This window comes from Stigmatopora argus, chromosome 8 (assembly GCF_051989625.1).
Source record: "Stigmatopora argus isolate UIUO_Sarg chromosome 8, RoL_Sarg_1.0, whole genome shotgun sequence".
NCBI lineage: Eukaryota > Metazoa > Chordata > Actinopteri > Syngnathiformes > Syngnathidae > Stigmatopora > Stigmatopora argus.
This window is the reverse complement of record NC_135394.1, coordinates 254,938-281,523: the sequence shown is the minus strand read 5'-3', so window position 1 is coordinate 281,523 and position 26,586 is coordinate 254,938. Positions and strand designations below refer to the sequence as shown.

General features: G+C 45.9%; 57 non-coding genes and 4 pseudogenes across 57 annotated transcripts; all 61 read right to left on the bottom strand.

Moving 5' to 3' along the window:
• Positions 1-246: 246 nt before the first annotated feature.
• Positions 247-365, bottom strand: LOC144081203 (5S ribosomal RNA). Its single transcript, XR_013303034.1, has one exon. It is a non-coding gene; the product is annotated as a 5S ribosomal RNA (ribosomal RNA).
• Positions 366-681: 316 nt separating this feature from the next.
• LOC144079996 (5S ribosomal RNA) lies at positions 682-800 on the bottom strand. The gene has a single exon (XR_013302040.1). It is a non-coding gene; the product is annotated as a 5S ribosomal RNA (ribosomal RNA).
• A 316-nt stretch (positions 801-1,116) lies between these two features.
• Positions 1,117-1,235, bottom strand: LOC144080282 (5S ribosomal RNA). The gene has a single exon (XR_013302319.1). It is a non-coding gene; the product is annotated as a 5S ribosomal RNA (ribosomal RNA).
• Positions 1,236-1,551: 316 nt separating this feature from the next.
• Positions 1,552-1,670, bottom strand: LOC144079867 (5S ribosomal RNA). Its single transcript, XR_013301916.1, has one exon. It is a non-coding gene; the product is annotated as a 5S ribosomal RNA (ribosomal RNA).
• Positions 1,671-1,986: 316 nt separating this feature from the next.
• Positions 1,987-2,105, bottom strand: LOC144079595 (5S ribosomal RNA). Its single transcript, XR_013301653.1, has one exon. It is a non-coding gene; the product is annotated as a 5S ribosomal RNA (ribosomal RNA).
• A 316-nt stretch (positions 2,106-2,421) lies between these two features.
• Positions 2,422-2,540, bottom strand: LOC144080336 (5S ribosomal RNA). Its single transcript, XR_013302370.1, has one exon. It is a non-coding gene; the product is annotated as a 5S ribosomal RNA (ribosomal RNA).
• A 316-nt stretch (positions 2,541-2,856) lies between these two features.
• LOC144079865 (5S ribosomal RNA) lies at positions 2,857-2,975 on the bottom strand. Its single transcript, XR_013301914.1, has one exon. It is a non-coding gene; the product is annotated as a 5S ribosomal RNA (ribosomal RNA).
• A 316-nt stretch (positions 2,976-3,291) lies between these two features.
• On the bottom strand, positions 3,292-3,410 carry LOC144081164 (5S ribosomal RNA). The gene has a single exon (XR_013302997.1). It is a non-coding gene; the product is annotated as a 5S ribosomal RNA (ribosomal RNA).
• Positions 3,411-3,726: 316 nt separating this feature from the next.
• On the bottom strand, positions 3,727-3,845 carry LOC144079539 (5S ribosomal RNA). The gene has a single exon (XR_013301598.1). It is a non-coding gene; the product is annotated as a 5S ribosomal RNA (ribosomal RNA).
• Positions 3,846-4,161: 316 nt separating this feature from the next.
• Positions 4,162-4,280, bottom strand: LOC144079779 (5S ribosomal RNA). Its single transcript, XR_013301831.1, has one exon. It is a non-coding gene; the product is annotated as a 5S ribosomal RNA (ribosomal RNA).
• A 316-nt stretch (positions 4,281-4,596) lies between these two features.
• On the bottom strand, positions 4,597-4,715 carry LOC144080676 (5S ribosomal RNA; annotated as a pseudogene).
• Positions 4,716-5,020: 305 nt separating this feature from the next.
• LOC144080936 (5S ribosomal RNA) lies at positions 5,021-5,139 on the bottom strand. The gene has a single exon (XR_013302776.1). It is a non-coding gene; the product is annotated as a 5S ribosomal RNA (ribosomal RNA).
• Positions 5,140-5,454: 315 nt separating this feature from the next.
• LOC144080754 (5S ribosomal RNA) lies at positions 5,455-5,574 on the bottom strand (annotated as a pseudogene).
• Positions 5,575-5,890: 316 nt separating this feature from the next.
• On the bottom strand, positions 5,891-6,009 carry LOC144079652 (5S ribosomal RNA). Its single transcript, XR_013301709.1, has one exon. It is a non-coding gene; the product is annotated as a 5S ribosomal RNA (ribosomal RNA).
• A 316-nt stretch (positions 6,010-6,325) lies between these two features.
• On the bottom strand, positions 6,326-6,444 carry LOC144080741 (5S ribosomal RNA; annotated as a pseudogene).
• A 316-nt stretch (positions 6,445-6,760) lies between these two features.
• On the bottom strand, positions 6,761-6,879 carry LOC144079979 (5S ribosomal RNA). The gene has a single exon (XR_013302024.1). It is a non-coding gene; the product is annotated as a 5S ribosomal RNA (ribosomal RNA).
• Positions 6,880-7,195: 316 nt separating this feature from the next.
• On the bottom strand, positions 7,196-7,314 carry LOC144080207 (5S ribosomal RNA). The gene has a single exon (XR_013302245.1). It is a non-coding gene; the product is annotated as a 5S ribosomal RNA (ribosomal RNA).
• Positions 7,315-7,630: 316 nt separating this feature from the next.
• Positions 7,631-7,749, bottom strand: LOC144080996 (5S ribosomal RNA). The gene has a single exon (XR_013302835.1). It is a non-coding gene; the product is annotated as a 5S ribosomal RNA (ribosomal RNA).
• Positions 7,750-8,065: 316 nt separating this feature from the next.
• Positions 8,066-8,184, bottom strand: LOC144080503 (5S ribosomal RNA). The gene has a single exon (XR_013302531.1). It is a non-coding gene; the product is annotated as a 5S ribosomal RNA (ribosomal RNA).
• A 316-nt stretch (positions 8,185-8,500) lies between these two features.
• Positions 8,501-8,619, bottom strand: LOC144079653 (5S ribosomal RNA). The gene has a single exon (XR_013301710.1). It is a non-coding gene; the product is annotated as a 5S ribosomal RNA (ribosomal RNA).
• A 316-nt stretch (positions 8,620-8,935) lies between these two features.
• On the bottom strand, positions 8,936-9,054 carry LOC144079853 (5S ribosomal RNA). The gene has a single exon (XR_013301903.1). It is a non-coding gene; the product is annotated as a 5S ribosomal RNA (ribosomal RNA).
• A 316-nt stretch (positions 9,055-9,370) lies between these two features.
• Positions 9,371-9,489, bottom strand: LOC144080159 (5S ribosomal RNA). Its single transcript, XR_013302199.1, has one exon. It is a non-coding gene; the product is annotated as a 5S ribosomal RNA (ribosomal RNA).
• Positions 9,490-9,802: 313 nt separating this feature from the next.
• LOC144079745 (5S ribosomal RNA) lies at positions 9,803-9,921 on the bottom strand. The gene has a single exon (XR_013301800.1). It is a non-coding gene; the product is annotated as a 5S ribosomal RNA (ribosomal RNA).
• Positions 9,922-10,229: 308 nt separating this feature from the next.
• On the bottom strand, positions 10,230-10,348 carry LOC144079915 (5S ribosomal RNA). Its single transcript, XR_013301963.1, has one exon. It is a non-coding gene; the product is annotated as a 5S ribosomal RNA (ribosomal RNA).
• A 316-nt stretch (positions 10,349-10,664) lies between these two features.
• Positions 10,665-10,783, bottom strand: LOC144079929 (5S ribosomal RNA). Its single transcript, XR_013301977.1, has one exon. It is a non-coding gene; the product is annotated as a 5S ribosomal RNA (ribosomal RNA).
• Positions 10,784-11,099: 316 nt separating this feature from the next.
• On the bottom strand, positions 11,100-11,218 carry LOC144080753 (5S ribosomal RNA; annotated as a pseudogene).
• Positions 11,219-11,534: 316 nt separating this feature from the next.
• On the bottom strand, positions 11,535-11,653 carry LOC144080575 (5S ribosomal RNA). Its single transcript, XR_013302598.1, has one exon. It is a non-coding gene; the product is annotated as a 5S ribosomal RNA (ribosomal RNA).
• A 308-nt stretch (positions 11,654-11,961) lies between these two features.
• LOC144079914 (5S ribosomal RNA) lies at positions 11,962-12,080 on the bottom strand. The gene has a single exon (XR_013301962.1). It is a non-coding gene; the product is annotated as a 5S ribosomal RNA (ribosomal RNA).
• A 316-nt stretch (positions 12,081-12,396) lies between these two features.
• On the bottom strand, positions 12,397-12,515 carry LOC144080948 (5S ribosomal RNA). The gene has a single exon (XR_013302787.1). It is a non-coding gene; the product is annotated as a 5S ribosomal RNA (ribosomal RNA).
• Positions 12,516-12,831: 316 nt separating this feature from the next.
• Positions 12,832-12,950, bottom strand: LOC144080118 (5S ribosomal RNA). The gene has a single exon (XR_013302157.1). It is a non-coding gene; the product is annotated as a 5S ribosomal RNA (ribosomal RNA).
• Positions 12,951-13,266: 316 nt separating this feature from the next.
• On the bottom strand, positions 13,267-13,385 carry LOC144080066 (5S ribosomal RNA). The gene has a single exon (XR_013302106.1). It is a non-coding gene; the product is annotated as a 5S ribosomal RNA (ribosomal RNA).
• Positions 13,386-13,702: 317 nt separating this feature from the next.
• LOC144079925 (5S ribosomal RNA) lies at positions 13,703-13,821 on the bottom strand. Its single transcript, XR_013301973.1, has one exon. It is a non-coding gene; the product is annotated as a 5S ribosomal RNA (ribosomal RNA).
• A 316-nt stretch (positions 13,822-14,137) lies between these two features.
• Positions 14,138-14,256, bottom strand: LOC144080981 (5S ribosomal RNA). Its single transcript, XR_013302821.1, has one exon. It is a non-coding gene; the product is annotated as a 5S ribosomal RNA (ribosomal RNA).
• Positions 14,257-14,572: 316 nt separating this feature from the next.
• Positions 14,573-14,691, bottom strand: LOC144080957 (5S ribosomal RNA). Its single transcript, XR_013302796.1, has one exon. It is a non-coding gene; the product is annotated as a 5S ribosomal RNA (ribosomal RNA).
• A 316-nt stretch (positions 14,692-15,007) lies between these two features.
• Positions 15,008-15,126, bottom strand: LOC144081075 (5S ribosomal RNA). Its single transcript, XR_013302909.1, has one exon. It is a non-coding gene; the product is annotated as a 5S ribosomal RNA (ribosomal RNA).
• A 316-nt stretch (positions 15,127-15,442) lies between these two features.
• On the bottom strand, positions 15,443-15,561 carry LOC144079768 (5S ribosomal RNA). Its single transcript, XR_013301821.1, has one exon. It is a non-coding gene; the product is annotated as a 5S ribosomal RNA (ribosomal RNA).
• A 316-nt stretch (positions 15,562-15,877) lies between these two features.
• On the bottom strand, positions 15,878-15,996 carry LOC144079900 (5S ribosomal RNA). Its single transcript, XR_013301948.1, has one exon. It is a non-coding gene; the product is annotated as a 5S ribosomal RNA (ribosomal RNA).
• Positions 15,997-16,313: 317 nt separating this feature from the next.
• Positions 16,314-16,432, bottom strand: LOC144079953 (5S ribosomal RNA). Its single transcript, XR_013301999.1, has one exon. It is a non-coding gene; the product is annotated as a 5S ribosomal RNA (ribosomal RNA).
• Positions 16,433-16,749: 317 nt separating this feature from the next.
• LOC144080574 (5S ribosomal RNA) lies at positions 16,750-16,868 on the bottom strand. Its single transcript, XR_013302597.1, has one exon. It is a non-coding gene; the product is annotated as a 5S ribosomal RNA (ribosomal RNA).
• Positions 16,869-17,184: 316 nt separating this feature from the next.
• Positions 17,185-17,303, bottom strand: LOC144079743 (5S ribosomal RNA). Its single transcript, XR_013301798.1, has one exon. It is a non-coding gene; the product is annotated as a 5S ribosomal RNA (ribosomal RNA).
• A 316-nt stretch (positions 17,304-17,619) lies between these two features.
• LOC144080071 (5S ribosomal RNA) lies at positions 17,620-17,738 on the bottom strand. The gene has a single exon (XR_013302111.1). It is a non-coding gene; the product is annotated as a 5S ribosomal RNA (ribosomal RNA).
• Positions 17,739-18,053: 315 nt separating this feature from the next.
• On the bottom strand, positions 18,054-18,172 carry LOC144080231 (5S ribosomal RNA). The gene has a single exon (XR_013302268.1). It is a non-coding gene; the product is annotated as a 5S ribosomal RNA (ribosomal RNA).
• A 316-nt stretch (positions 18,173-18,488) lies between these two features.
• Positions 18,489-18,607, bottom strand: LOC144079952 (5S ribosomal RNA). The gene has a single exon (XR_013301998.1). It is a non-coding gene; the product is annotated as a 5S ribosomal RNA (ribosomal RNA).
• A 317-nt stretch (positions 18,608-18,924) lies between these two features.
• LOC144079767 (5S ribosomal RNA) lies at positions 18,925-19,043 on the bottom strand. The gene has a single exon (XR_013301820.1). It is a non-coding gene; the product is annotated as a 5S ribosomal RNA (ribosomal RNA).
• A 316-nt stretch (positions 19,044-19,359) lies between these two features.
• LOC144079899 (5S ribosomal RNA) lies at positions 19,360-19,478 on the bottom strand. The gene has a single exon (XR_013301947.1). It is a non-coding gene; the product is annotated as a 5S ribosomal RNA (ribosomal RNA).
• A 317-nt stretch (positions 19,479-19,795) lies between these two features.
• Positions 19,796-19,914, bottom strand: LOC144079951 (5S ribosomal RNA). Its single transcript, XR_013301997.1, has one exon. It is a non-coding gene; the product is annotated as a 5S ribosomal RNA (ribosomal RNA).
• A 317-nt stretch (positions 19,915-20,231) lies between these two features.
• On the bottom strand, positions 20,232-20,350 carry LOC144080573 (5S ribosomal RNA). Its single transcript, XR_013302596.1, has one exon. It is a non-coding gene; the product is annotated as a 5S ribosomal RNA (ribosomal RNA).
• A 316-nt stretch (positions 20,351-20,666) lies between these two features.
• On the bottom strand, positions 20,667-20,785 carry LOC144079742 (5S ribosomal RNA). The gene has a single exon (XR_013301797.1). It is a non-coding gene; the product is annotated as a 5S ribosomal RNA (ribosomal RNA).
• A 316-nt stretch (positions 20,786-21,101) lies between these two features.
• LOC144080070 (5S ribosomal RNA) lies at positions 21,102-21,220 on the bottom strand. The gene has a single exon (XR_013302110.1). It is a non-coding gene; the product is annotated as a 5S ribosomal RNA (ribosomal RNA).
• A 315-nt stretch (positions 21,221-21,535) lies between these two features.
• LOC144080229 (5S ribosomal RNA) lies at positions 21,536-21,654 on the bottom strand. The gene has a single exon (XR_013302267.1). It is a non-coding gene; the product is annotated as a 5S ribosomal RNA (ribosomal RNA).
• Positions 21,655-21,970: 316 nt separating this feature from the next.
• On the bottom strand, positions 21,971-22,089 carry LOC144079950 (5S ribosomal RNA). Its single transcript, XR_013301996.1, has one exon. It is a non-coding gene; the product is annotated as a 5S ribosomal RNA (ribosomal RNA).
• A 317-nt stretch (positions 22,090-22,406) lies between these two features.
• LOC144079948 (5S ribosomal RNA) lies at positions 22,407-22,525 on the bottom strand. Its single transcript, XR_013301995.1, has one exon. It is a non-coding gene; the product is annotated as a 5S ribosomal RNA (ribosomal RNA).
• A 317-nt stretch (positions 22,526-22,842) lies between these two features.
• On the bottom strand, positions 22,843-22,961 carry LOC144080402 (5S ribosomal RNA). Its single transcript, XR_013302433.1, has one exon. It is a non-coding gene; the product is annotated as a 5S ribosomal RNA (ribosomal RNA).
• Positions 22,962-23,277: 316 nt separating this feature from the next.
• Positions 23,278-23,396, bottom strand: LOC144079643 (5S ribosomal RNA). The gene has a single exon (XR_013301700.1). It is a non-coding gene; the product is annotated as a 5S ribosomal RNA (ribosomal RNA).
• Positions 23,397-23,712: 316 nt separating this feature from the next.
• On the bottom strand, positions 23,713-23,831 carry LOC144080956 (5S ribosomal RNA). The gene has a single exon (XR_013302795.1). It is a non-coding gene; the product is annotated as a 5S ribosomal RNA (ribosomal RNA).
• Positions 23,832-24,147: 316 nt separating this feature from the next.
• LOC144081074 (5S ribosomal RNA) lies at positions 24,148-24,266 on the bottom strand. The gene has a single exon (XR_013302908.1). It is a non-coding gene; the product is annotated as a 5S ribosomal RNA (ribosomal RNA).
• A 316-nt stretch (positions 24,267-24,582) lies between these two features.
• LOC144079766 (5S ribosomal RNA) lies at positions 24,583-24,701 on the bottom strand. The gene has a single exon (XR_013301819.1). It is a non-coding gene; the product is annotated as a 5S ribosomal RNA (ribosomal RNA).
• A 316-nt stretch (positions 24,702-25,017) lies between these two features.
• On the bottom strand, positions 25,018-25,136 carry LOC144079947 (5S ribosomal RNA). The gene has a single exon (XR_013301994.1). It is a non-coding gene; the product is annotated as a 5S ribosomal RNA (ribosomal RNA).
• A 317-nt stretch (positions 25,137-25,453) lies between these two features.
• LOC144079945 (5S ribosomal RNA) lies at positions 25,454-25,572 on the bottom strand. The gene has a single exon (XR_013301992.1). It is a non-coding gene; the product is annotated as a 5S ribosomal RNA (ribosomal RNA).
• Positions 25,573-25,889: 317 nt separating this feature from the next.
• Positions 25,890-26,008, bottom strand: LOC144080578 (5S ribosomal RNA). Its single transcript, XR_013302601.1, has one exon. It is a non-coding gene; the product is annotated as a 5S ribosomal RNA (ribosomal RNA).
• A 316-nt stretch (positions 26,009-26,324) lies between these two features.
• LOC144079629 (5S ribosomal RNA) lies at positions 26,325-26,443 on the bottom strand. The gene has a single exon (XR_013301686.1). It is a non-coding gene; the product is annotated as a 5S ribosomal RNA (ribosomal RNA).
• Positions 26,444-26,586: the final 143 nt, after the last annotated feature.

Below are 26,586 nucleotides of genomic sequence, written 5' to 3'. Positions count from 1 at the left end.
TGGATGTTTGGATCGGGTGTGGAGGGTGAGGGGTCCTCTTTGGAGAACCCTTCGTTAAAGGAGTCGACTTTGTTGCCGCTTGCTCTTCTTTTGCTTTATTACTTCTACAACTACGGGAATGAAGATTATCAGAAGGAGAGCTTCAATAAAATGTTGTGAGATGTGCAGAGGAGGGAAGTCTTTCATGATTTAGGAGGTCAAAAGGAGATGAACATCCATGAAATGTCGAAAATGGTTTTGACAAGATGCTTACAGCACCTGGTATTCCCAAGCGGTCTCCCATCCAGATACTAACCAGGCCCAACCCTGCTTAGCTTCCGAGATCAGACGAGATCGGGCGTTTTCAGGGTAGTATGGCCGTGAGCAACGTTGTCACTGAACAAATCCCCTTTGGAAATCCGAACGGTCCATAGTCTTGCATGTGGATCGTGTATTTGGATATTTGGATCCGGTGTGGAGGGTGAGTGGTCCTCTTTGGAGAACCCTTCGTTAAAGGAGTCGACTTTGTTGCCGCTTGCTCTTCCTATGCTTTATTACTTCTACAACTACGGGAATGAAGATTATCAGAAGGAGAGCTTCAATAAAATGTTGTGAGATGTGCAGAGGAGGGAAGTCTTTCATGATTTAGGAGGTCAAAAGGAGATGAACATCCATGAAATGTCGAAAATGGTTTTGACAAGATGCTTACAGCACCTGGTATTCCCAAGCGGTCTCCCATCCAGGTACTAACCAGGCCCAAACCTGCTTAGCTTCCGAGATCAGACGAGATCGGGCATTTTCAGGGTAGTATGGCCGTGAGCAACATTGTCGCTGAACAAATCCCCTTTGGAAATCCGAACGGTCCATAGTCTTGCATGTGGATCGTGTATTTGGATATTTGGATCCGGTGTGGAGGGTGAGTGGTCCTCTTTGGAGAACCCTTCGTTAAAGGAGTCAACTTTGTTGCCGCTTGCTCTTCTTTTGCTTTATTACTTCTACAACTACGGGAATGAAGATTATCAGAAGGAGAGCTTCAATAAAATGTTGTGAGATGTGCAGAGGAGGGAAGTCTTTCATGATTTAGGAGGTCAAAAGGAGATGAACATCCATGAAATGTCGAAAATGGTTTTGACAAGATGCTTATAGCACCTGGTATTCCCAAGCGGTCTCCCACCCAGGTACTAACCAGGCCCAACCCTGCTTAGCTTCCAAGTTCAGACGAGATCGGGCATTTTCAGGGTAGTATGGCCGTGAGCAACATTGTCGCTGAACAAATCCCCTTTGGAAACCCGAACGGTCCATAGTCTTGCATGTGGATCGTGTATTTGGATATTTGGATCGGGTGTGGAGGGTGAGGGGTCCTCTTTGGAGAACCCTTCGTTAAAGGAGTCGACTTTGTTGCCGCTTGCTCTTCTTTTGCTTTATTACTTCTACAACTACGGGAATGAAGATTATCAGAAGGAGAGCTTCAATAATATGTTGTGAGATGTGCAGAGGAGGGAAGTCTTTCATGATTTAGGAGGTCAAAAGGAGATGAACATCCATGAAATGTCGAAAATGGTTTTGACAAGATACTTACAGCACCTGGTATTCCCAAGCGGTCTCCCATCCAGGTACTAACCAGGCCTAACCCTGCTTAGCTTCCGAGATCAGAGGAGATCAGGCGTTTTCAGGGTAGTATGGCCGTGAGCAACATTGTCGCTGAACAAATCCCCTTTGGAAATGCGAACGGTCCATAGTCTTGCATGTGGATCGTCTATTTGGATATTTGGATCGGGTGTGGAGGGTGAGGGGTCCTCTTTGGAGAACCCTTCGTTAAAGGAGTCGACTTTGTTGCCGCTTGCTCTTCTTTTGCTTTATTACTTCTACAACTACGGGAATGAAGATTATCAGAAGGAGAAATTCAATAAAATGTTGTGAGATGTCCAGAGGAGGGAAGTCTTTCATGATTTAGGAGGTCAAAAGGAGATGAACATCCAGGAAATGTCGAAAATGGTTTTGACAAGATGCTTACAGCACCTGGTATTCCCAAGCGGTCTCCCATCCAGGTACTAACCAGGCCCAACCCTGCTTAGCTTCCGAGATCAGACAAGATCGGGCGTTTTCAGGGTAGTATGGCCGTGAGCAACATTGTCGCTGAACAAATCCCCTTTGGAAATCCGAACGGTCCATAGTCTTGCATGTGGATCGCGTATTTGGATGTTTGGATCGGGTGTGGAGGGTGAGGGGTCCTCTTTGGAGAACCCTTCGTTAAAGGAGTCGACTTTGTTGCCGCTTGCTCTTCTTTTGCTTTATTACTTCTACAACTACGGGAATTAAGATTATCAGAAGGAGAGCTTCAATAAAATGTTGTGAGATGTGCAGAGGAGGGAAGTCTTTCATGATTTAGGAGGTCAAAAGGAGATGAACATCCATGAAATGTCGAAAATGGTTTTGACAAGATGCTTACAGCACCTGGTATTCGCAAGCGGTCTCCCATCCAGGTACTAACCAGGCCCAACCCTGCTTAGCTTCCGAGATCAGACGAGATCAGGCGTTTTCAGGGTAGTTTGGCCGTGAGCAACATTGTCGCTGAACAAATCCCCTTTGGAAATCCGAACGGTCCATAGTCTTGCATGTGGATCGTGTATTTGGATATTTGGATCCGGTGTGGAGGGTGAGTGGTCCTCTTTGGAGAACCCTTCGTTAAAGGAGTCGACTTTGTTGCCGCTTGCTCTTCTTTTGCTTTATTACTTCTACAACTACGGGAATGAAGATTATCAGAAGGAGAGCTTCAATAAAATGTTGTGAGATGTGCAGAGGAGGGAAGTCTTTCATGATTTAGGAGGTCAAAAGGAGATGAACATCCATGAAATGTCGAAAATGGTTTTGACAAGATGCTTACAGCACCTGGTATTCCCAAGCGGTCTCCCATCCAGGTACTAACCAGGCCCAACCCTGCTTAGCTTCCGAGATCAGACGAGATCGGGCGTTTTCAGGGTAGTATGGCCGTGAGCCACATTGTCGCTGAACAAATCCCCTTTGGAAATCCGAACGGTCCATAGTCTTGCATGTGGATCGTGTATTTGGATATTTGGATCCGGTGTGGAGGGTGAGTGGTCCTCTTTGGAGAACCCTTCGTTAAAGGAGTCGACTTTGTTGCCGCTTGCTCTTCTTTTGCTTTATTACTTCTACAACTACGGGAATGAAGATTATCAGAAGGAGAGCTTCAATAAAATGTTGTGAGATGTGCAGAGGAGGGAAGTCTTTCATGATTTAGGAGGTCAAAAGGAGATGAACATCCATGAAATGTCGAAAATGGTTTTGACAAGATGCTTACAGCACCTGGTATTCCCAAGCGGTCTCCCATCCAGGTACTAACCAGGCCGAACCCTGCTTAGCTTCCGAGATCAGACGAGATCGGGCGTTTTCAGGGTAGTATGGCCGTGAGCAACATTGTTGCTGAACAAATCCCCTTTGGAAATCCGAACGGTCCATAGTCTTGCATGTGGATCGTGTATTTGGATATTTGGATCGGGTGTGGAGGGTGAGGGGTCCTCTTTGGAGAACCCTTCATTAAAGGAGTCGACTTTGTTGCCGCTTGCTCTTCTTTTGCTTTATTACGTCTACAACTACGGGAATGAAGATTATCAGAAGGAGAGCTTCAATAAAATGTTGTGAGATGTGCAGAGGAGGGAAGTCTTTCATGATTTAGGAGGTCAAAAGGAGATGAACATCCATGAAATGTCGAAAATGGTTTTGACAAGATGCTTACAGCACCTGGTATTCCCAAGCGGTCTCCCATCCGGGTACTAACCAGGCCCAACCCTGCTTAGCTTCCGAGATCAGACGAGATCAGGCGTTTTCAGGGTAGTATGGCCGTGAGCAACATTGTCACTGAACAAATCCCCTTTGGAAATCCGAACGGTCCATAGTCTTGCATGTGGATCGTGTATTTGGATATTTGGATCGGGTGTGGAGGGTGAGGGGTCCTCTTTGGAGAACCCTTCGTTAAAGGAGTCGACTTTGTTGCCACTTGCTCTTCTTTTGCTTTATTACTTCTACAACTACGGGAATGAAGATTATCAGAAGGAGAGCTTCAATAAAATGTTGTGAGATGTGCAGAGGAGGGAAGTCTTTCATGATTTAGGAGGTCAAAAGGAGATGAACATCCATGAAATGTCGAAAATGGTTTTGACAAGATGCTTACAGCACCTGGTATTCCCAAGCGGTCTCCCATCCAGGTACTAACCAGGCCGAACCCTGCTTAGCTTCCGAGATCAGACGAGATCGGGCATTTTCAGGGTAGTATGGCCGTGAGCAACATTGTTGCTGAACAAATCCCCTTTGGAAATCCGAACGGTCCATAGTCTTGCATGTGGATCGTGTATTTGGATATATGGATCGGGTGTGGAGGGTGAGGGGTCCTCTTTGGAGAACCCTTCGTTAAAGGAGTCGACTTTGTTGACGCTTGCTCTTCTTTTGCTTTATTACTTCTACAACTACGGGAATGAAGATTATCAGAAGGAGAGCTTCAATAAAATGTTGCGAGATGTGCAGAGGAGGGAAGTCTTTCATGATTTAGGAGGTCAAAAGGAGATGAACATCCATGAAATGTCGAAAATGGTTTTGACAAGATGCTTACAGCACCTGGTATTCCCAAGCAGTCTCCCATCCAGGTACTAACCAGGCCCAACCCTGCTTAGCTTCCGAGATCAGAGGACATCAGGCGTTTTCAGGGTAGTATGGCCGTGAGCAACATTGTCGCTGAACAAATCCCCTTTGGAAATGCGAACGGTCCATAGTCTTGCATGTGGATCGTGTATTTGGATATTTGGATCCGGTGTGGAGGGTGAGTGGTCCTCTTTGGTTAAAGGAGTCAACTTTGTTGCCGCTTGCTCTTCTTTTGCTTTATTACTTCTACAACTACGGGAATGAAGATTTTCAGAAGGAGAGCTTCAATAAAATGTTGTGAGATGTGCAGAGGAGGGAAGTCTTTCATGATTTAGGAGGTCAAAAGGAGATGAACATCCATGAAATGTCGAAAATGGTTTTGACAAGATGCTTACAGCACCTGGTATTCCCAAGCGGTCTCCCATCCAGGTACTAACCAGGCCCAACCCTGCTTAGCTTCCGAGATCAGACGAGATCGGGCGTTTTCAGGGAAGTATGGCCGTGAGCAACATTTTCTCTGAACAAATCCCCTTTGGAAATCCGAACGGTCCATAGTCTTGCATGTGGATCGTGTATTTGGATATTTGGATCCGGTGTGGAGGGTGAGTGGTCCTCTTTGGAGAACCCTTCGTTAAAGGAGTCGACTTTGTTGCCGCTTGCTCTTCCTATGCTTTATTACTTCTACAACTACGGGAATGAAGATTATCAGAAGAAGAGCTTCAATAAAATGTTGTGAGATGTGCAGGGAGGGAAGTCTTTCATGATTTAGGAGGTCAAAAGGAGATGAACATCCATGAAATGTCGAAAATGGTTTTGACAAGATGTTTACAGCACCTGGTATTCCCAAGCGGTCTCCCATCCAGGTACTAACCAGGCCGAACCCTGCTTAGCTTCCGAGATCAGACGAGATCTGGCGTTTTTTAGGGTAGTATGGCCGTGAGCAACATTGTCGCTGAACAAATCCCCTTTGGAAATCCAAACGGTCCATAGTCTTGCATGTGGATCGTTTATTTGGATGTTTGGATCGGGTGTGGAGGGTGAGGGGTCCTCTTTGGAGAACCCTTCGTTAAAGGAGTCGACTTTGTTGCCGCTTGCTCTTCTTTTGCTTTATTACTTCTACAACTACGGGAATGAAGATTATCAGAAGGAGAGCTTCAATAAAATGTTGTGAGATCTGCAGAGGAGGGAAGTCTTTCATGATTTAGGAGGTCAAAAGGAGATGAACATCCATGAAATGTCGAAAATGGTTTTGACAAGATGCTTACAGCACCTGGTATTCCCAAGCGGTCTCCCATCCAGGTACTAACCAGGCCCAACCCTGCTTACCTTCCAAGATCAGATGAGATCGGGCGTTTTCAGGGTAGTATGGCCGTGAGCAACATTGTCGCTGAACAAATCCCCTTTGGAAATCCGAACGGTCCATAGTCTTGCATGTGGATCGTGTATTTGGATATTTGGATCCGGTGTGGAGGGTGAGTGGTCCTCTTTGGAGAACCCTTCGTTAAAGGAGTCGACTTTGTTGCCGCTTGCTCTTCTTTTGCTTTATTACTTCTACAACTACGGGAATGAAGATCATCAGAAGGAGAGCTTCAATAAAATGTTGTGAGATGTGCAGAGGAGGGAAGTCTTTCATGATTTAGGAGGTCAATAGGAGATGAACATCCATGACATGTCGAAAATGGTTTTGACAAGATGTTTACAGCACCTGGTATTCCCAAGCAGTCTCCCATCCAGGAACTAACCTGGCCCAACACTGCTTAGCTTCCAAGATCAGACGAGATCGGGCGTTTTCAGGGTAGTATGGCCGTGAGCAACATTGTCGCTGAACAAATCCCCTTTGGAAATCAGAACGGTCCATAGTCTTGCATGTGGATCGTGTATTTGGATATTTGGATCCGGTGTGGAGGGTGAGTGGTCCTCTTTGGAGAACTTTTCGTTAAAGGAGTCGACTTTGTTGCCGCTTGCTCTTCTTTTGCTTTATTACTTCTACAACTACGGGAATGAAGATTATCAGAAGGAGAGCTTCAATAAAATGTCGTGAGATGTGCAGAGTAGGGAAGTCTTTCATGATTTAGGAGGTCAAAAGGAGATGAACATCCATGAAATGTCGAAAATGGTTTTGACAAGATGCTTACAGCACCTGGTATTCCCAAGCGGTCTCCCATCCAGGTAATAACCAGGCCCAACCCTGCTTAGCTTCCGAGATCAGACGAGATCGGGCATTTTCAGGGTAGTATGGCCGTGAGCAACATTGTCGCTGAACAAATCCCCTTTGGAAATCCGAACGGTCCATAGTCTTGCATGTGGATCGTGTATTTGGATATTTGGATCGGGTGTGGAGGGTGAGGGGTCCTCTTTGGAGAACCCTTCGTTATAGGAGTCGACTTTGTTGCCGCTTGCTCTTCTTTTGCTTTATTACTTCTACAACTACGGGAATGAAGATTATAAGAAGGAGAGCTTCAATAAAATGTTGTGAGATGTGCAGAGGAGGGAAGTCTTTCATGATTTAGGAGGTCAAAAGGAGATGAACATCCATGAAATGTCGAAAATGGTTTTGACAAGATGCTTACAGCACCTGGTATTCCCAAGCGGTCTCCCATCCAGGTACTAACCAGGCCCAATCCTGCTTAGCTTCCGAGATCAGAAGAGATCAGGCGTTTTCAGGGTAGTATGGCCGTGAGCAACATTGTCGCTGAACAAATCCCCTTTGGAAATCCGAACGGTCCATAGTCTTGCATGTGGATCGTGTATTTGGATATTTGGATCAGGTGTGGAGGGTGAGGGGTCCTCTTTGGAGAACCCTTCGTTAAAGGAGTCGACTTTGTTGCCGCTTGCTCTTCTTTTGCTTTATTACTTCTACAACTACGGGAATGAAGATTATCAGAAGGAGAGCTTCAATAAAATGTTGTGAGATGTGCAGAGGAGGGAAGTCTTTCATGATTTAGGAGGTCAAAAGGAGATGAACATCCATGAAATGTCGAAAATGGTTTTGACAAGATGCTTACAGCACCTGGTATTCCCAAGCGGTCTCCCATCCAGGTACTAACCAGGCCCAACCCTGCTTAGCTTCCGAGATCAGACGAGATCGGGCATTTTCAGGGTAGTATGGCCGTGAGCAACATTGTCGCTGAACAAATCCTCTTTGGAAATCCGAACGGTCCATAGTCTTGCATGTGGATCGTGTATTTGGATATTTGGATCGGGTGTGGAGGGTGAGGGGTCCTCTTTGGAGAACCCTTCGTTAAAGGAGTCGACTTTGTTGCCGCTTGCTCTTCTTTTGCTTTATTACTTCTACAACTACGGGAATGAAGATTATCAGAAGGAGAGCTTCAATAAAATGTTGTGAGATGTGCAGAGGAGGGAAGTCTTTCATGATTTAGGAGGTCAAAAGGAGATGAACATCCATGAAATGTTGAAAATGGTTTTGACAAGATGCTTACAGCACCTGGTATTCCAAAGCGGTCTCCCACCCAGGTACTAACCAGGCCCAACCCTGCTCAGCTTCCGAGATCAGACGAGATCGGGCATTTTCAGGGTAGTATGGCTGTGAGCAACATTGTCGCTGAACAAATCCCCTTTGGAAATCCGAACGGTCCATAGTCTTGCATGTGGATCGTGTATTTGGATATTTGGATCCGGTGTGGAGGGTGAGGGGTCCTCTTTGGAGAACCCTTCGTTAAAGGAGTCGACTTTGTTGCCGCTTGCTATTCTTTTGCTTTATTACTTCTACAACTACGGGAATGAAGATTATCAGAAGGAGAGCTTCAATAAAATGTTGTGAGATGTGCAGAGGAGGGAAGTCTTTCATGATTTAGGAGGTCAAAAGGAGATGAACATCCATGAAATGTCGAAAATGGTTTTGACAAGATGCTTACAGCACCTGGTATTCCCAAGCGGTCTCCCATCCAGGTACTAACCAGGCCCAACACTGCTTAGCTTCCGAGATCAGACGAGATCGGGCGTTTTCAGGGTAGTATGGCCGTGAGCAACATTGTCCCTGAACAAATCCCCTTTGGAAATCCGAACGGTCCATAGTCTTGCATGTGGATCGTGTATTTGGATATTTGGATCGGGTGTGGAGGGTGAGGGGTCCTCTTTGGAGAACCCTTCGTTAAAGGAGTCGACTTTATTGCCGCTTGCTCTTCTTTTGCTTTATTACTTCTACAACTACGGGAATGAAGATTATCAGAAGGAGAGCTTCAATAAAATGTTGTGAGATGTGCAGAGGAGGGAAGTCTTTCATGATTTAGGAGGTCAAAAGGAGATGAACATCCATGAAATGTCGAAAATGGTTTTGACAAGATGCTTACAGCACCTGGTATTCCCAAGCGGTCTCCCATCCAGGTACTAACCAGGCCCAACCCTGCTTAGCTTCCGAGATCAGACGAGATCGGGCGTTTTCAGGGTAGTATGGCCGTGAGCAACATTGTCGCTGAACAAATCCCCTTTGGAAATCCGAACGGTCCATAGTCTTTCATGTGGATCGTGTATTTGGATATTTGGATCCGGTGTGGAGGGTGAGTGGTCCTCTTTGGAGAACCCTTCGTTAAAGGAGTCGACTTTGTTGCCGCTTGCTCTTCTTTTGCTTTATTAATTCTACAAGTACGGGAATGAAGATTATCAGAAGGAGAGCTTCAATAAAATGTTGTGAGATGTGCAGAGGAGGGAAGTCTTTCATGATTTAGGAGGTCAAAAGGAGATGAACATCCATGAAATGTCGAAAATGGTTTTGACAAGATACTTACAGCACCTGGTATTCCCAAGCGGTCTCCCATCCAGATACTAACCTGGCCGAACCCTGCTTAGCTTCCGAGATCAGACGAGATCGGGCGTTTTCAGGGTAGTATGGCCGTGAGCAACATTGTCGCTGAACAAATCCCCTTTGGAAATCCATACGGTCCATAGTCTTGCATGTGGATCGTGTATTTGGATATTTGGATCGGGTGTGGAGGGTGAGGGGTCCTCTTTGGAGAACCCTTCGTTAAAGGAGTCGACTTTGTTGCCGCTTGCTCTTCTTTTGCTTTATTACTTCTACAACTACGGGAATGAAGATTATCAGGAGAAATTCAATAAAATGTTGTGAGATGTGCAGAGGAGGGAAGTCTTTCATGATTTAGGAGGTCAAAAGGAGATGAACATCCATGAAATGTCGAAAATGGTTTTGACAAGATGCTTACAGCACCTGGTATTCCCAAGCGGTCTCCCATCCAGGTACTAACCAGGCCCAACCCTGCTTACCTTCCGAGATCAGACGGGAACGGGCGTTTTCAGGGTAGTATGGCCGTGAGCAACATTGTCGCTGAACAAATCCCCTTTGGAAATCCGAACGGTCCATAGTCTTGCATGTGGATCGTGTATTTGGATCGGGTGTGGAGGGTGAGGGGTCCTCTTTGGAGAACCCTTCGTTAAAGGAGTCGACTTTGTTGCCGCTTGCTCTTCTTTTGCTTTATTACTTCTACAACTACGGGAATGAAGATTATCAGAAGGAGAGCTTCAATAAAATGTTGTGAGATGTGCAGAGGAGGGAAGTCTTTCATGATTTAGGAGGTCAAAAGGAGATGAACATCCATGAAATGTCGAAAATGGTTTTGACAAGATGCTTACAGCACCTGGTATTCCCAAGCGGTCTCCAATCCAGGTACTAACCAGGCCCAACCCTGCTTAGCTTCCGAGATCAGACGAGATCGGGCGTTTTCAGGGTAGTATGGCCGTGAGCAACATTGTCGCTGAACAAATCCCCTTTGGAAATCCGAACGGTCCATAGTCTTGCATGTGGATCGTGTATTTGGATATTTTGATCGGGTGTGGAGGGTGAGGGGTCCTCTTTGGAGAACCCTTCGTTAAAGGAGTCGACTTTGTTGCCGCTTGCTCTTCTTTTGCTTTATTACTTCTACAACTACGGGAATGAAGATTATCAGAAGGAGAGCTTCAATAAAATGTTGTGAGATGTGCAGAGGAGGGAAGTCTTTCATGATTTAGGAGGTCAAAAGGAGATGAACATCCATGAAATGTTGAAAATGGTTTTGACAAGATGCTTACAGCACCTGGTATTCCCAAGCGGTCTCCCATCCAGGTAATAACCAGGCCCAACCCTGCTTAGCTTCCGAGATCAGACGAGATCGGGCGTTTTCAGGGTAGTATGGCCATGAGCAACATTGTCGCTGAACAAATCCCCTTTGGAAATCCGAACGGTCCATAGTCTTGCATGTGGATCGTGTATTTGGATATTTGGATCGGGTGTGGAGGGTGAGGGGTCCTCTTTGGAGAACCCTTCGTTATAGGAGTCGACTTTGTTGCCGCTTGCTCTTCTTTTGCTTTATTACTTCTACAACTACGGGAATGAAGATTATCAGAAGGAGAGCTTCAATAAAATGTTGTGAGATGTGCAGAGGAGGGAAGTCTTTCATGATTTAGGAGGTCAAAAGGAGATGAACATCTATGAAATGTTGAAAATGGTTTTGACAAGATGCTTACAGCACCTAGTATTCCAAAGCGGTCTCCCACCCAGGTACTAACCAGGCCCAACCCTGCGCAGCTTCCGAGATCAGACGAGATCGGGCATTTTCAGGGTAGTATGGCTGTGAGCAACATTGTCGCTGAACAAATCCCCTTTGGAAATCCGAACGGTCCATAGTCTTGCATGTGGATCGTGTATTTGGATATTTGGATCGGGTGTGGAGGGTGAGGGGTCCTCTTTGGAGAACCCTTCGTTAAAGGAGTCGACTTTGTTGCCGCTTGCTCTTCTTCTGCTTTATTACTTCTACAACTACGGGAATGAAGATTATCAGAAGGAGAGCTTCAATAAAATGTTGTGAGATGTGCAGAGGAGGGAAGTCTTTCATGATTTTGGAGGTCAAAAGGAGATGAACATCCATGAAATGTCGAAAATGGTTTTGACAAGATGCTTACAGCACCTGGTATTCCAAAGTGGTCTCCCATCCAGGTACTAACCAGGCCCAACCCTGCTCAGCTTCCGAGATCAGACGAGATCAGGCATTTTCAGGGTAGTATGGCTGTGAGCAACATTGTCGCTGAACAAATCCCCTTTGGAAATCCGAACGGTCCATAGTCTTGCATGTGGATCGTGTATTTGGATCGGGTGTGGAGGGTGAGGGGTCCTCTTTGGAGAACCCTTCGTTAAAGGAGTCGACTTTGTTGCCGCTTGCTCTTCTTTTGCTTTATTACTTCTACAACTACGGGAATGAAGATTATCAGAAGGAGAGCTTCAATAAAATGTTGTGAGATGTGCAGAGGAGGGAAGTCTTTCATGATTTAGGAGGTCAAAAGGAGATGAACATCCATGAAATGTCGAAAATGGTTTTGACAAGATGCTTACAGCACCTGGTATTCCCAAGCGGTCTCCAATCCAGGTACTAACCAGGCCCAACCCTGCTTAGCTTCCGAGATCAGACGAGATCGGGCGTTTTCAGGGTAGTATGGCCGTGAGCAACATTGTCGCTGAACAAATCCCCTTTGGAAATCCGAACGGTCCATAGTCTTGCATGTGGATCGTGTATTTGGATATTTTGATCGGGTGTGGAGGGTGAGGGGTCCTCTTTGGAGAACCCTTCGTTAAAGGAGTCGACTTTGTTGCCACTTGCTCTTCTTTTGCTTTATTACTTCTACAACTACGGGAATGAAGATTATCAGAAGGAGAGCTTCAATAAAATGTTGTGAGATGTGCAGAGGAGGGAAGTCTTTCATGATTTAGGAGGTCAAAAGGAGATGAACATCCATGAAATGTTGAAAATGGTTTTGACAAGATGCTTACAGCACCTGGTATTCCCAAGCGGTCTCCCATCCAGGTACTAACCAGGCCCAACCCTGCTTAGCTTCCGAGATCAGATGAGATCGGGCGTTTTCAGGGTAGAATGGCCGTGAGCAACATTGTCGCTGAACAAATCCCCTTTGGAAATCCGAACGGTCCATAGTCTTGCATGTGGATCGTGTATTTGGATATTTGGATCGGGTGTGGAGGGTGAGGGGTCCTCTTTGGAGAACCCTTCGTTAAAGGAGTCGACTTTGTTGCCGCTTGCTTTTCTTTTGCTTTATTACTTCTACAACTACGGGAATGATGATTATCAGAAGGAGAGCTTCAATAAAATGTTGTGAGATGTGCAGAGGAGGGAAGTCTTTCATGATTTAGGAGGTCAAAAGGAGATGAACATCCATGAAATGTCGAAAATGGTTTTGACAAGATGCTTACAGCACCTGGTATTCCCAAGCGGTCTCCCATCCAGGTACTAACCAGGCCCAATCCTGCTTAGCTTCCGAGATCAGACGAGATCGGGCGTTTTCAGGGTAGTATGGTCGTGAGCAACATTGTCGCTGAACAAATCCCCTTTGGAAATCCGAACGGTCCATAGTCTTGCATGTGGATCGTGTATTTGGATATTTGGATCGGGTGTGGAGGGTGAGGGGTCCTCTTTGGAGAACCCTTCGTTAAAGGAGTCGACTTTGTTGCCGCTTGCTCTTCTTTTGCTTTATTACTTCTACAACTACAGGAATGAAGATTATCAGAAGGAGAGCTTCAATAAAATGTTGTGAGATGTGCAGAGGAGGGAAGTCTTTCATGATTTAGGAGGTCAAAAGGAGATGAACATCCATGAAATATCGAAAATGGTTTTGACAAGATGCTTACAGCACCTGGTATTCCCAAGCGGTCTCCCATCCAGGTACTAACCAGGCCCAACCCTGCTTAGCTTCCCAGATCAGACGAGATCGGGCGTTTTCAGGGTAGTATGGCCGTGAGCAACATTGTCGCTGAACAAATCCCCTTTGGAAATCCGAACGGTCCATAGTCTTGCATGTGGATCGTGTATTTGGATATTTGGATCGGGTGTGGAGGGTGAGGGGTCCTCTTTGGAGAACCCTTTCGTTAAAGGAGTCGACTTTGTTGCCGCTTGCTCTTCTTTTGCTTTATTACTTCTACAACTACGGGAATGAAGATTATCAGAAGGAGAGCTTCAATAAAATGTTGTGAGATGTGCAGAGGAGGGAAGTCTTTCATGATTTAGGAGGTCAAAAGGAGATGAACATCCATGAAATGTCGAAAACGATTTTGACAAGATGCTTACAGCACCTGGTATTCCCAAGTGGTCTCCCATCCAGGTACTCACCAGGCCCAACCCTGCTTAGCTTCCGAGATCAGACGAGATCGGGCGTTTTCAGTGTAGTATGGCCGTGAGCAACATTGTCGCTGAACAAATCCCCTTTGGAAATCCGAACGGTCCATATTCTTGCATGTGGATCGTGTATTTGGATATTTGGATCGGGTGTGGAGGGTGAGGGGTCCTCTTTGGAGAACCCTTCGTTAAAGGAGTTGACTTTGTTGCCGCTTGCTCTTCTTTTGCTTTATTACTTCTACAACTACGGGAATGAAGATTATCAGAAGGAGAGCTTCAATAAAATGTTGTGAGATGTGCAGAGGAGGGAAGTCTTTCATGATTTAGGAGGTCAAAAGGAGATGAACATCCATGAAATGTCGAAAATGGTTTTGACAAGATGCTTACAGCACCTGGTATTCCCAAGCAGTCTCCCATCCAGGTACTAACCAGGCCTAACCCTGCTTAGCTTCCGAGATCAGACGAGATCGGGCGTTTTCAGGGTAGTATGGCCGTGAGCAACATTATCGCTGAACAAATCCCCTTTGGAAATCCGAACGGTCCATAGTCTTGCATGTGGATCGTGTATTTGGATATTTGGATCCGGTGTGGAGGGTGAGTGGTCCTCTTTGGAGAACCCTTCGTTAAAGGAGTCGACTTTGTTGCCGCTTGCTCTTCTTTTGCTTTATTACTTCTACAACTACGGGAATGAAGATTATCAGAAGGAGAGCTTCAATAAAATGTTGTGGGATGTGCAGAGGAGGGAAGTCTTTCATGATTTAGGAGGTCAAAAGGAGATGAACATCCATGAAATGTCGAAAATGGTTTTGACACGATGCTTACAGCACCTGGTATTCCCAAGCGGTCTCCCATCCAGGTACTAACCAGGCCCAACCCTGCTTAGCTTCCGAGATCAGACGAGATCGGGCGTTTTCAGGGTAGTATGGCCATGAGCAACATTGTCGCTGAACAAATCCCCTTTGGAAGTCCGAACTGTCCATAGTCTTGCATGTGGATCGTGTATTTGGATATTTGGATCCGGTGTGGAGGGTGAGTGGTCCTCTTTGGAGAACCCTTCGTTAAAGGAGTCGACTTTGTTGCCGCTTGCTCTTCTTTTGCTTTATTATTTCTACAACTACGGGAATGAAGATTATCAGAAGGAGAGCTTCAATAAAATGTTGTGAGATGTGCAGAGGAGGGAAGTCTTTCATGATTTAGGAGGTCAAAAGGAGATGAACATCCATGAAATGTCGAAAATGGTTTTGACAAGATGCTTACAGCACCTGTTATTCCCAAGCGGTCTCCCATCCAGGTACTAACCAGGCCCAACCCTGCTTAGCTTCCGAGATCAGACGAGATCGGGCGTTTTCAGGGTAGTATGGCCGTGAGCAACATTGTCGCTGAACAAATCCCCTTTGGAAATCCGAACGGTCCATAGTCTTGCATGTGGATCGTGTATTTGGATATTTGGATCGGGTGTGGAGGGTGAGGGGTCCTCTTTGGAGAACTCTTCGTTAAAGGAGTCGACTTTGTTGCCGCTTGCTCTTCTTTTGCTTTATTACTTCTACAACTACGGGAATGAAGATTATCAGAAGGAGAGCTTCAATAAAATGTTGTGAGATGTGCAGAGGAGGGAAGTCTTTTATGATTTAGGAGGTCAAAAGGAGATGAACATCCATGAAATGTCAAAGATGGTTTTGACAAGATGCTTACAGCACCTGGTATTCCCAAGCGGTCTCCCATCCAGGTACTAACCAGACCCAACCCTGCTTAGCTACCGAGATCAGACGAGATCGGGCGTTTTCAGGGTAGTATGGCCGTGAGCAACATTGTCGCTGAACAAATCCCCTTTGGAAATCCGAACGGTCCATAGTCTTGCATGTGGATCGTGTATTTGGATATTTGGATCCGGTGTGGAGGGTGAGTGGTCCTCTTTGGAGAACCCTTCGTTAAAGGAGTCGACTTTGTTGCCGCTTGCTCTTCTTTTGCTTTATTACTTCTACAACTACGGGAATGAAGATTATCAGAAGGAGAGCTTCAATAAAATGTTGTGAGATGTGCAGAGGAGGGAAGTCTTTCATGATTTAGGAGGTCAAAAGGAGATGAACATCCATGAAATGTCGAAAATGATTTTGACAAGATGCTTACAGCACCTGGTATTCCCAAGCGGTCTCCCATCCAGGTACTAACCAGGCCCAACCCTGCTTAGCTTCTGAGATCAGACGAGATCGGGCGGTTTCAGGGTAGTATGGCCGTCAGCAACATTGTCGCTGAACAAATCCCCTTTGGAAAGCCGAACGGTCCATAGTCTTGCATGTGGATCGTGTATTTGGATATTTGGATCGGGTGTGGAGGGTGAGGGGTCCTCTTTGGAGAACCCTTTCGTTAAAGGAGTCGACTTTGTTGCCGCTTGCTCTTCTTTTGCTTTATTACTTCTACAACTACGGGAATGAAGATTATCAGAAGGAGAGCTTCAATAAAATGTTGTGAGATGTGCAGAGGAGGGAAGTCTTTCATGATGTAGGAGGTCAAAAGGAGATGAACATCCATGAAATGTCGAAAATGGTTTTGACAAGATGCTTACAGCACCTGGTATTCCCAAGCGGTCTCCCATCCAGGTACTAACCAGGCCCAACCCTGCTTAGCTTCTGAGATCAGACGAGATCGGGCGGTTTCAGGGTAGTATGGCCGTGAGCAACATTGTCGCTGAACAAATCCCCTTTGGAAAGCCGAACGGTCCATAGTCTTGCATGTGGATCGTGTATTTGGATATTTGGATCGGGTGTGGAGGGTGAGGGGTCCTCTTTGGAGAACCCTTTCGTTAAAGGAGTCGACTTTGTTGCCGCTTGCTCTTCTTTTGCTTTATTACTTCTACAACTACGGGAATGAAGATTATCAGAAGGAGAGCTTCAATAAAATGTTGTGAGATGTGCAGAGGAGGGAAGTCTTTCATGATTTTGGAGGTCAAAAGGAGATGAACATCCATGAAATGTCGAAAATGGTTTTGACAAGATGCTTACAGCACCTGGTATTCCAAAGTGGTCTCCCATCCAGGTACTAACCAGGCCCAACCCTGCTCAGCTTCCGAGATCAGACGAGATCAGGCATTTTCAGGGTAGTATGGCTGTGAGCAACATTGTCGCTGAACAAATCCCCTTTGGAAATCCGAACGGTCCATAGTCTTGCATGTGGATCGTGTATTTGGATATTTGGATCCGGTGTGGAGGGTGAGTGGTCCTCTTTGGAGAACCCTTCGTTAAAGGAGTCGACTTTGTTGCCGCTTGCTCTTCTTTTGCTTTATTACTTCTACAACTACGGGAATGAAGATTATCAGAAGGAGAGCTTCAATAAAATGTTGTGAGATGTGCAGAGGAGGGAAGTCTTTCATGATTTAGGAGGTCAAAAGGAGATGAACATCCATGAAATGTCGAAAATGGTTTTGACAAGATGCTTACAGCACCTGGTATTCCCAAGCGGTCTCTCATCCAGGTACTAACCAGGCCCAACCCTGCTTAGCTTCCGAGATCAGACGAGATCGGGCGTTTTCAGGGTAGTATGGCCGTGAGCAACATTGTCGCTGAACAAATCCCCTTTGAAAATCCGAACGGTCCATAGTCTTGCATGTGGATCGTGTATTTGGATATTTCGATCGGGTGTGGAGGGTGAGGGGTCCTCTTTGGAGAACCCTTCGTTAAAGGAGTCGACTTTGTTGCCGCTTGCTCTTCTTTTGCTTTATTACTTCTACAACTACGGGAATGAAGATTATCAGAAGGAGAGCTTCAATAAAATGTTGTGAGATGTGCAGAGGAGGGAAGTCTTTCATGATTTAGGAGGTCAAAAGGAGATGAACATCCATGAAATGTCGAAAATGGTTTTGACAAGATGCTTACAGCACCTGGTATTCCCAAGCGGTCTCCCATCCAGGTACTAACCAAGCCCAACCCTGCATAGCTTCCGAGATCAGACGAGATCGGGCGTTTTCAGGGTAGTATGGCCGTGAGCAACATTGTCGCTGAACAAATCCCCTTTGGAAATCAGAACAGTCCATAGTCTTGCATGTGGATCGTGTATTTGGATATTTGGATCCGGTGTGGAGGGTGAGTGGTCCTCTTTGGAGAACCCTTCTTAAAGGAGTCGACTTTGTTGCCGCTTGCTCTTCTTTTGCTTTATTACTTCTACAACTACGGGAATGAAGATTATCAGAAGGAGAGCTTCAATAAAATGTTGTGAGATGTGCAGAGGAGGGAAGTCTTTCACGATTTAGGAGGTCAAAAGGAGATGAACATCCATGAAATGTCGAAAATGGTTTTGACAAGATGCTTACAGCACCTGGTATTCCCAAGCGGTCTCCCATCCAGGTACTAACCAGGCCCAACCCTGCTTAGCTTCCGAGATCAGACGAGATCTGGCGTTTTGAGGGTAGTATGGCCGTGAGCAACATTGTCTCTGAACAAATCCCCTTTGGAAAACCGAACGGTCCATAGTCTTGCATGTGGATCGTGTATTTGGATATTTGGATCCGGTGTGGAGGGTGAGTGGTCCTCTTTGGAGAACCCTTCGTTAAAGGAGTCGACTTTGTTGCCGCTTGCTCTTCTTTTGCTTTATTACTTCTACAACTACGGGAATGAAGATTATCAGAAGGAGAGCTTCAATAAAATGTTGTGAGATGTGCAGAGGAGGGAAGTCTTTCATGATTTAGGAGGTCAAAAGGAGATGAACATCCATGAAATGTCGAAAATGATTTTGACAAGATGCTTACAGCACCTGGTATTCCCAAGCGGTCTCCCATCCAGGTACTAACCAGGCCCAACCCTGCTTAGCTTCTGAGATCAGACGAGATCGGGCGGTTTCAGGGTAGTATGGCCGTGAGCAACATTGTCGCTGAACAAATCCCCTTTGGAAAGCCGAACGGTCCATAGTCTTGCATGTGGATCGTGTATTTGGATATTTGGATCGGGTTTGGAGGGTGAGGGGTCCTCTTTGGAGAACCCTTTCGTTAAAGGAGTCGACTTTGTTGCCGCTTGCTCTTCTTTTGCTTTATTACTTCTACAACTACGGGAATGAAGATTATCAGAAGGAGAGCTTCAATAAAATGTTGTGAGATGTGCAGAGGAGGGAAGTCTTTTATGATTTAGGAGGTCAAAAGGAGATGAACATCCATGAAATGTCAAAGATGGTTTTGACAAGATGCTTACAGCACCTGGTATTCCCAAGCGGTCTCCCATCCAGGTACTAACCAGACCCAACCCTGCTTAGCTACCGAGATCAGACGAGATCGGGCGTTTTCAGGGTAGTATGGCCGTGAGCAACATTGTCGCTGAACAAATCCCCTTTGGAAATCCGAACGGTCCATAGTCTTGCATGTGGATCGTGTATTTGGATATTTGGATCCGGTGTGGAGGGTGAGTGGTCCTCTTTGGAGAACCCTTCGTTAAAGGAGTCGACTTTGTTGCCGCTTGCTCTTCTTTTGCTTTATTACTTCTACAACTACGGGAATGAAGATTATCAGAAGGAGAGCTTCAATAAAATGTTGTGAGATGTGCAGAGGAGGGAAGTCTTTCATGATTTAGGAGGTCAAAAGGAGATGAACATCCATGAAATGTCGAAAATGATTTTGACAAGATGCTTACAGCACCTGGTATTCCCAAGCGGTCTCCCATCCAGGTACTAACCAGGCCCAACCCTGCTTAGCTTCTGAGATCAGACGAGATCGGGCGGTTTCAGGGTAGTATGGCCGTCAGCAACATTGTCGCTGAACAAATCCCCTTTGGAAAGCCGAACGGTCCATAGTCTTGCATGTGGATCGTGTATTTGGATATTTGGATCGGGTGTGGAGGGTGAGGGGTCCTCTTTGGAGAACCCTTTCGTTAAAGGAGTCGACTTTGTTGCCGCTTGCTCTTCTTTTGCTTTATTACTTCTACAACTACGGGAATGAAGATTATCAGAAGGAGAGCTTCAATAAAATGTTGTGAGATGTGCAGAGGAGGGAAGTCTTTCATGATGTAGGAGGTCAAAAGGAGATGAACATCCATGAAATGTCGAAAATGGTTTTGACAAGATGCTTACAGCACCTGGTATTCCCAAGCGGTCTCCCATCCAGGTACTAACCAGGCCCAACCCTGCTTAGCTTCTGAGATCAGACGAGATCGGGCGGTTTCAGGGTAGTATGGCCGTGAGCAACATTGTCGCTGAACAAATCCCCTTTGGAAAGCCGAACGGTCCATAGTCTTGCATGTGGATCGTGTATTTGGATATTTGGATCGGGTGTGGAGGGTGAGGGGTCCTCTTTGGAGAACCCTTTCGTTAAAGGAGTCGACTTTGTTGCCGCTTGCTCTTCTTTTGCTTTATTACTTCTACAACTACGGGAATGAAGATTATCAGAAGGAGAGCTTCAATAAAATGTTGTGAGATGTGCAGAGGAGGGAAGTCTTTCATGATTTTGGAGGTCAAAAGGAGATGAACATCCATGAAATGTCGAAAATGGTTTTGACAAGATGCTTACAGCACCTGGTATTCCAAAGTGGTCTCCCATCCAGGTACTAACCAGGCCCAACCCTGCTCAGCTTCCGAGATCAGACGAGATCAGGCATTTTCAGGGTAGTATGGCTGTGAGCAACATTGTCGCTGAACAAATCCCCTTTGGAAATCCGAACGGTCCATAGTCTTGCATGTGGATCGTGTATTTGGATATTTGGATCCGGTGTGGAGGGTGAGTGGTCCTCTTTGGAGAACCCTTCGTTAAAGGAGTCGACTTTGTTGCCGCTTGCTCTTCTTTTGCTTTATTACTTCTACAACTACGGGAATGAAGATTATCAGAAGGAGAGCTTCAATAAAATGTTGTGAGATGTGCAGAGGAGGGAAGTCTTTCATGATTTAGGAGGTCAAAAGGAGATGAACATCCATGAAATGTCGAAAATGGTTTTGACAAGATGCTTACAGCACCTGGTATTCCCAAGCGGTCTCTCATCCAGGTACTAACCAGGCCCAACCCTGCTTAGCTTCCGAGATCAGACGAGATCGGGCGTTTTCAGGGTAGTATGGCCGTGAGCAACATTGTCGCTGAACAAATCCCCTTTGAAAATCCGAACGGTCCATAGTCTTGCATGTGGATCGTGTATTTGGATATTTCGATCGGGTGTGGAGGGTGAGGGGTCCTCTTTGGAGAACCCTTCGTTAAAGGAGTCGACTTTGTTGCCGCTTGCTCTTCTTTTGCTTTATTACTTCTACAACTACGGGAATGAAGATTATCAGAAGGAGAGCTTCAATAAAATGTTGTGAGATGTGCAGAGGAGGGAAGTCTTTCATGATTTAGGAGGTCAAAAGGAGATGAACATCCATGAAATGTCGAAAATGGTTTTGACAAGATGCTTACAGCACCTGGTATTCCCAAGCGGTCTCCCATCCAGGTACTAACCAAGCCCAACCCTGCATAGCTTCCGAGATCAGACGAGATCGGGCGTTTTCAGGGTAGTATGGCCGTGAGCAACATTGTCGCTGAACAAATCCCCTTTGGAAATCAGAACAGTCCATAGTCTTGCATGTGGATCGTGTATTTGGATATTTGGATCCGGTGTGGAGGGTGAGTGGTCCTCTTTGGAGAACCCTTCTTAAAGGAGTCGACTTTGTTGCCGCTTGCTCTTCTTTTGCTTTATTACTTCTACAACTACGGGAATGAAGATTATCAGAAGGAGAGCTTCAATAAAATGTTGTGAGATGTGCAGAGGAGGGAAGTCTTTCACGATTTAGGAGGTCAAAAGGAGATGAACATCCATGAAATGTCGAAAATGGTTTTGACAAGATGCTTACAGCACCTGGTATTCCCAAGCGGTCTCCCATCCAGGTACTAACCAGGCCCAACCCTGCTTAGCTTCCGAGATCAGACGAGATCTGGCGTTTTGAGGGTAGTATGGCCGTGAGCAACATTGTCTCTGAACAAATCCCCTTTGGAAAACCGAACGGTCCATAGTCTTGCATGTGGATCGTGTATTTGGATATTTGGATCCGGTGTGGAGGGTGAGTGGTCCTCTTTGGAGAACCCTTCGTTAAAGGAGTCGACTTTGTTGCCGCTTGCTCTTCTTTTGCTTTATTACTTCTACAACTACGGGAATGAAGATTATCAGAAGGAGAGCTTCAATAAAATGTTGTGAGATGTGCAGAGGAGGGAAGTCTTTCATGATTTAGGAGGTCAAAAGGAGATGAACATCCATGAAATGTCGAAAATGATTTTGACAAGATGCTTACAGCACCTGGTATTCCCAAGCGGTCTCCCATCCAGGTACTAACCAGGCCCAACCCTGCTTAGCTTCTGAGATCAGACGAGATCGGGCGGTTTCAGGGTAGTATGGCCGTGAGCAACATTGTCGCTGAACAAATCCCCTTTGGAAAGCCGAACGGTCCATAGTCTTGCATGTGGATCGTGTATTTGGATATTTGGATCGGGTTTGGAGGGTGAGGGGTCCTCTTTGGAGAACCCTTTCGTTAAAGGAGTCGACTTTGTTGCCGCTTGCTCTTCTTTTGCTTTATTACTTCTACAACTACGGGAATGAAGATTATCAGAAGGAGAGCTTCAATAAAATGTTGTGAGATGTGCAGAGGAGGGAAGTCTTTCATGATGTAGGAGGTCAAAAGGAGATGAACATCCATGAAATGTCGAAAATGGTTTTGACAAGATGCTTACAGCACCTGGTATTCCCAAGCGGTCTCCCATCCAGGTACTAACCAGGCCCAACCCTGCTTAGCTTCTGAGATCAGACGAGATCGGGCGGTTTCAGGGTAGTATGGCCGTGAGCAACATTGTCGCTGAACAAATCCCCTTTGGAAAGCCGAACGGTCCATAGTCTTGCATGTGGATCGTGTATTTGGATATTTGGATCGGGTGTGGAGGGTGAGGGGTCCTCTTTGGAGAACCCTTTCGTTAAAGGAGTCGACTTTGTTGCCGCTTGCTCTTCTTTTGCTTTATTACTTCTACAACTACGGGAATGAAGATTATCAGAAGGAGAGCTTCAATAAAATGTTGTGAGATGTGCAGAGGAGGGAAGTCTTTCATGATTTAGGAGGTCAAAAGGAGATGAACATCCATGAAATGTCGAAAATGGTTTTGACAAGATGCTTATAGCACCTGGTATTCCCAAGCGGTCTCCCATCCAGGTACTGACCAGGCCCAACCCTGCTTAGCTTCCGAGATCAGACGAGATCGGGCGTTTTCAGTGTAGTATGGCCGTGAGCAACATTGTCGCTGAACAAATCCCCTTTGGAAATCCGAACGGTCCATATTCTTGCATGTGGATCGTGTATTTGGATATTTGGATCGGGTGTGGAGGGTGAGGGGTCCTCTTTGGAGAACCCTTCGTTAAAGGAGTTGACTTTGTTGCCGCTTGCTCTTCTTTTGCTTTATTACTTCTACAACTACGGGAATGAAGATTATCAGAAGGAGAGCTTCAATAAAATGTTGTGAGATGTGCAGAGGAGGGAAGTCTTTCATGATTTAGGAGGTCAAAAGTAGATGAACATCCATGAAATGTCGAAAATGGTTTTGACAAGATGCTTACAGCACCTGGTATTCCCAAGCAGACTCCCATCCAGGTACTAACCAGGCCTAACCCTGCTTAGCTTCCGAGATCAGACGAGATCGGGCGTTTTCAGGGTAGTATGGCCGTGAGCAACATTATCGCTGAACAAATCCCCTTTGGAAATCCGAACGGTCCATAGTCTTGCATGTGGATCGTGTATTTGGATATTTGGATCGGGTGTGGAGGGTGAGGGGTCCTCTTTGGAGAACCCTTCGTTAAAGGAGTCGACTTTGTTGCCGCTTGCTCTTCTTTTGCTTTATTACTTATACAACTACGGGAATGAAGATTATCAGAAGGAGAGCTTCAATTAAATGTTGTGGGATGTGCAGAGGAGGGAAGTCTTTCATGATTTAGGAGGTCAAAAGGAGATGAACATCCATGAAATGTCGAAAATGGTTTTGACACGATGCTTACAGCACCTGGTATTCCCAAGCGGTCTCCCATCCAGGTACTAACCAGGCCCAACCCTGCTTAGCTTCCGAGATCAGACGAGATCGGGCGTTTTCAGGGTAGTATGGCCATGAGCAACATTGTCGCTGAACAAATCCCCTTTGGAAGTCCGAACTGTCCATAGTCTTGCATGTGGATCGTGTATTTGGATATTTGGATCCGGTGTGGAGGGTGAGTGGTCCTCTTTGGAGAACCCTTCGTTAAAGGAGTCGACTTTGTTGCCGCTTGCTCTTCTTTTGCTTTATTATTTCTACAACTCCGGGAATGAAGATTATCAGAAGGAGAGCTTCAATAAAATGTTGTGAGATGTGCAGAGGAGGGAAGTCTTTCATGATTTAGGAGGTCAAAAGGAGATGAACATCCATGAAATGTCGAAAATGGTTTTGACAAGATGCTTACAGCACCTGTTATTCCCAAGCGGTCTCCCATCCAGGTACTAACCAGGCCCAACCCTGCTTAGCTTCCGAGATCAGACGAGATCGGGCGTTTTCAGGGTAGTATGGCCGTGAGCAACATTGTTGCTGAACAAATCCCCTTTGGAAATCCGAACGGTCCATAGTCTTGCATGTGGATCGTGTATTTGGATATTTGGATCGGGTGTGGAGGGTGAGGGGTCCTCTTTGGAGAACTCTTCGTTAAAGGAGTCGACTTTGTTGCCGCTTGCTCTTCTTTTGCTTTATTACTTCTACAACTACGGGAATGAAGATTATCAGAAGGAGAGCTTCAATAAAATGTTGTGAGATGTGCAGAGGAGGGAAGTCTTTCATGATTTAGGAGGTCAAAAGGAGATGAACATCCATGAAATGTCGAAGATGGTTTTGACAAGATGCTTACAGCACCTGGTATTCCCAAGCGGTCTCCCATCCAGGTACTAACCAGACCCAACCCTGCTTAGCTACCGAGATCAGACGAGATCGGGCGTTTTCAGGGTAGTATGGCCGTGAGCAACATTGTCGCTGAACAAATCCCCTTTGGAAATCCGAACGGTCCATAGTCTTGCATGTGGATCGTGTATTTGGATATTTGGATCCGGTGTGGAGGGTGAGTGGTCCTCTTTGGAGAACCCTTCGTTAAAGGAGTCGACTTTGTTGCCGCTTGCTCTTCTTTTGCTTTATTACTTCTACAACTACGGGAATGAAGATTATCAGAAGGAGAGCTTCAATAAAATGTTGTGAGATGTGCAGAGGAGGGAAGTCTTTCATGATTTAGGAGGTCAAAAGGAGATGAACATCCATGAAATGTCGAAAATGATTTTGACAAGATGCTTACAGCACCTGGTATTCCCAAGCGGTCTCCCATCCAGGTACTAACCAGGCCCAACCCTGCTTAGCTTCTGAGATCAGACGAGATCGGGCGGTTTCAGGGTAGTATGGCCGTGAGCAACATTGTCGCTGAACAAATCCCCTTTGGAAAGCCGAACGGTCCATAGTCTTGCATGTGGATCGTGTATTTGGATATTTGGATCGGGTGTGGAGGGTGAGGGGTCCTCTTTGGAGAACCCTTTCGTTAAAGGAGTCGACTTTGTTGCCGCTTGCTCTTCTTTTGCTTTATTACTTCTACAACTACGGGAATGAAGATTATCAGAAGGAGAGCTTCAATAAAATGTTGTGAGATGTGCAGAGGAGGGAAGTCTTTCATGATGTAGGAGGTCAAAAGGAGATGAACATCCATGAAATGTCGAAAATGGTTTTGACAAGATGCTTACAGCACCTGGTATTCCCAAGCGGTCTCCCATCCAGGTACTAACCAGGCCCAACCCTGCTTAGCTTCTGAGATCAGACGAGATCGGGCGGTTTCAGGGTAGTATGGCCGTGAGCAACATTGTCGCTGAACAAATCCCCTTTGGAAAGCCGAACGGTCCATAGTCTTGCATGTGGATCGTGTATTTGGATATTTGGATCGGGTGTGGAGGGTGAGGGGTCCTCTTTGGAGAACCCTTTCGTTAAAGGAGTCGACTTTGTTGCCGCTTGCTCTTCTTTTGCTTTATTACTTCTACAACTACGGGAATGAAGATTATCAGAAGGAGAGCTTCAATAAAATGTTGTGAGATGTGCAGAGGAGGGAAGTCTTTCATGATTTAGGAGGTCAAAAGGAGATGAACATCCATGAAATGTCGAAAATGGTTTTGACAAGATGCTTATAGCACCTGGTATTCCCAAGCGGTCTCCCATCCAGGTACTGACCAGGCCCAACCCTGCTTAGCTTCCGAGATCAGACGAAATCGGGCGTTTTCAGTGTAGTATGGCCGTGAGCAACATTGTCGCTGAACAAATCCCCTTTGGAAATCCGAACGGTCCATATTCTTGCATGTGGATCGTGTATTTGGATATTTGGATCGGGTGTGGAGGGTGAGGGGTCCTCTTTGGAGAACCCTTCGTTAAAGGAGTTGACTTTGTTGCCGCTTGCTCTTCTTTTGCTTTATTACTTCTACAACTACGGGAATGAAGATTATCAGAAGGAGAGCTTCAATAAAATGTTGTGAGATGTGCAGAGGAGGGAAGTCTTTCATGATTTAGGAGGTCAAAAGTAGATGAACATCCATGAAATGTCGAAAATGGTTTTGACAAGATGCTTACAGCACCTGGTATTCCCAAGCAGTCTCCCATCCAGGTACTAACCAGGCCTAACCCTGCTTAGCTTCCGAGATCAGACGAGATCGGGCGTTTTCAGGATAGTATGGCCGTGAGCAACATTATCGCTGAACAAATCCCCTTTGGAAATCCGAACGGTCCATAGTCTTGCATGTGGATCGTGTATTTGGATATTTGGATCGGGTGTGGAGGGTGAGGGGTCCTCTTTGGAGAACCCTTCGTTAAAGGAGTCGACTTTGT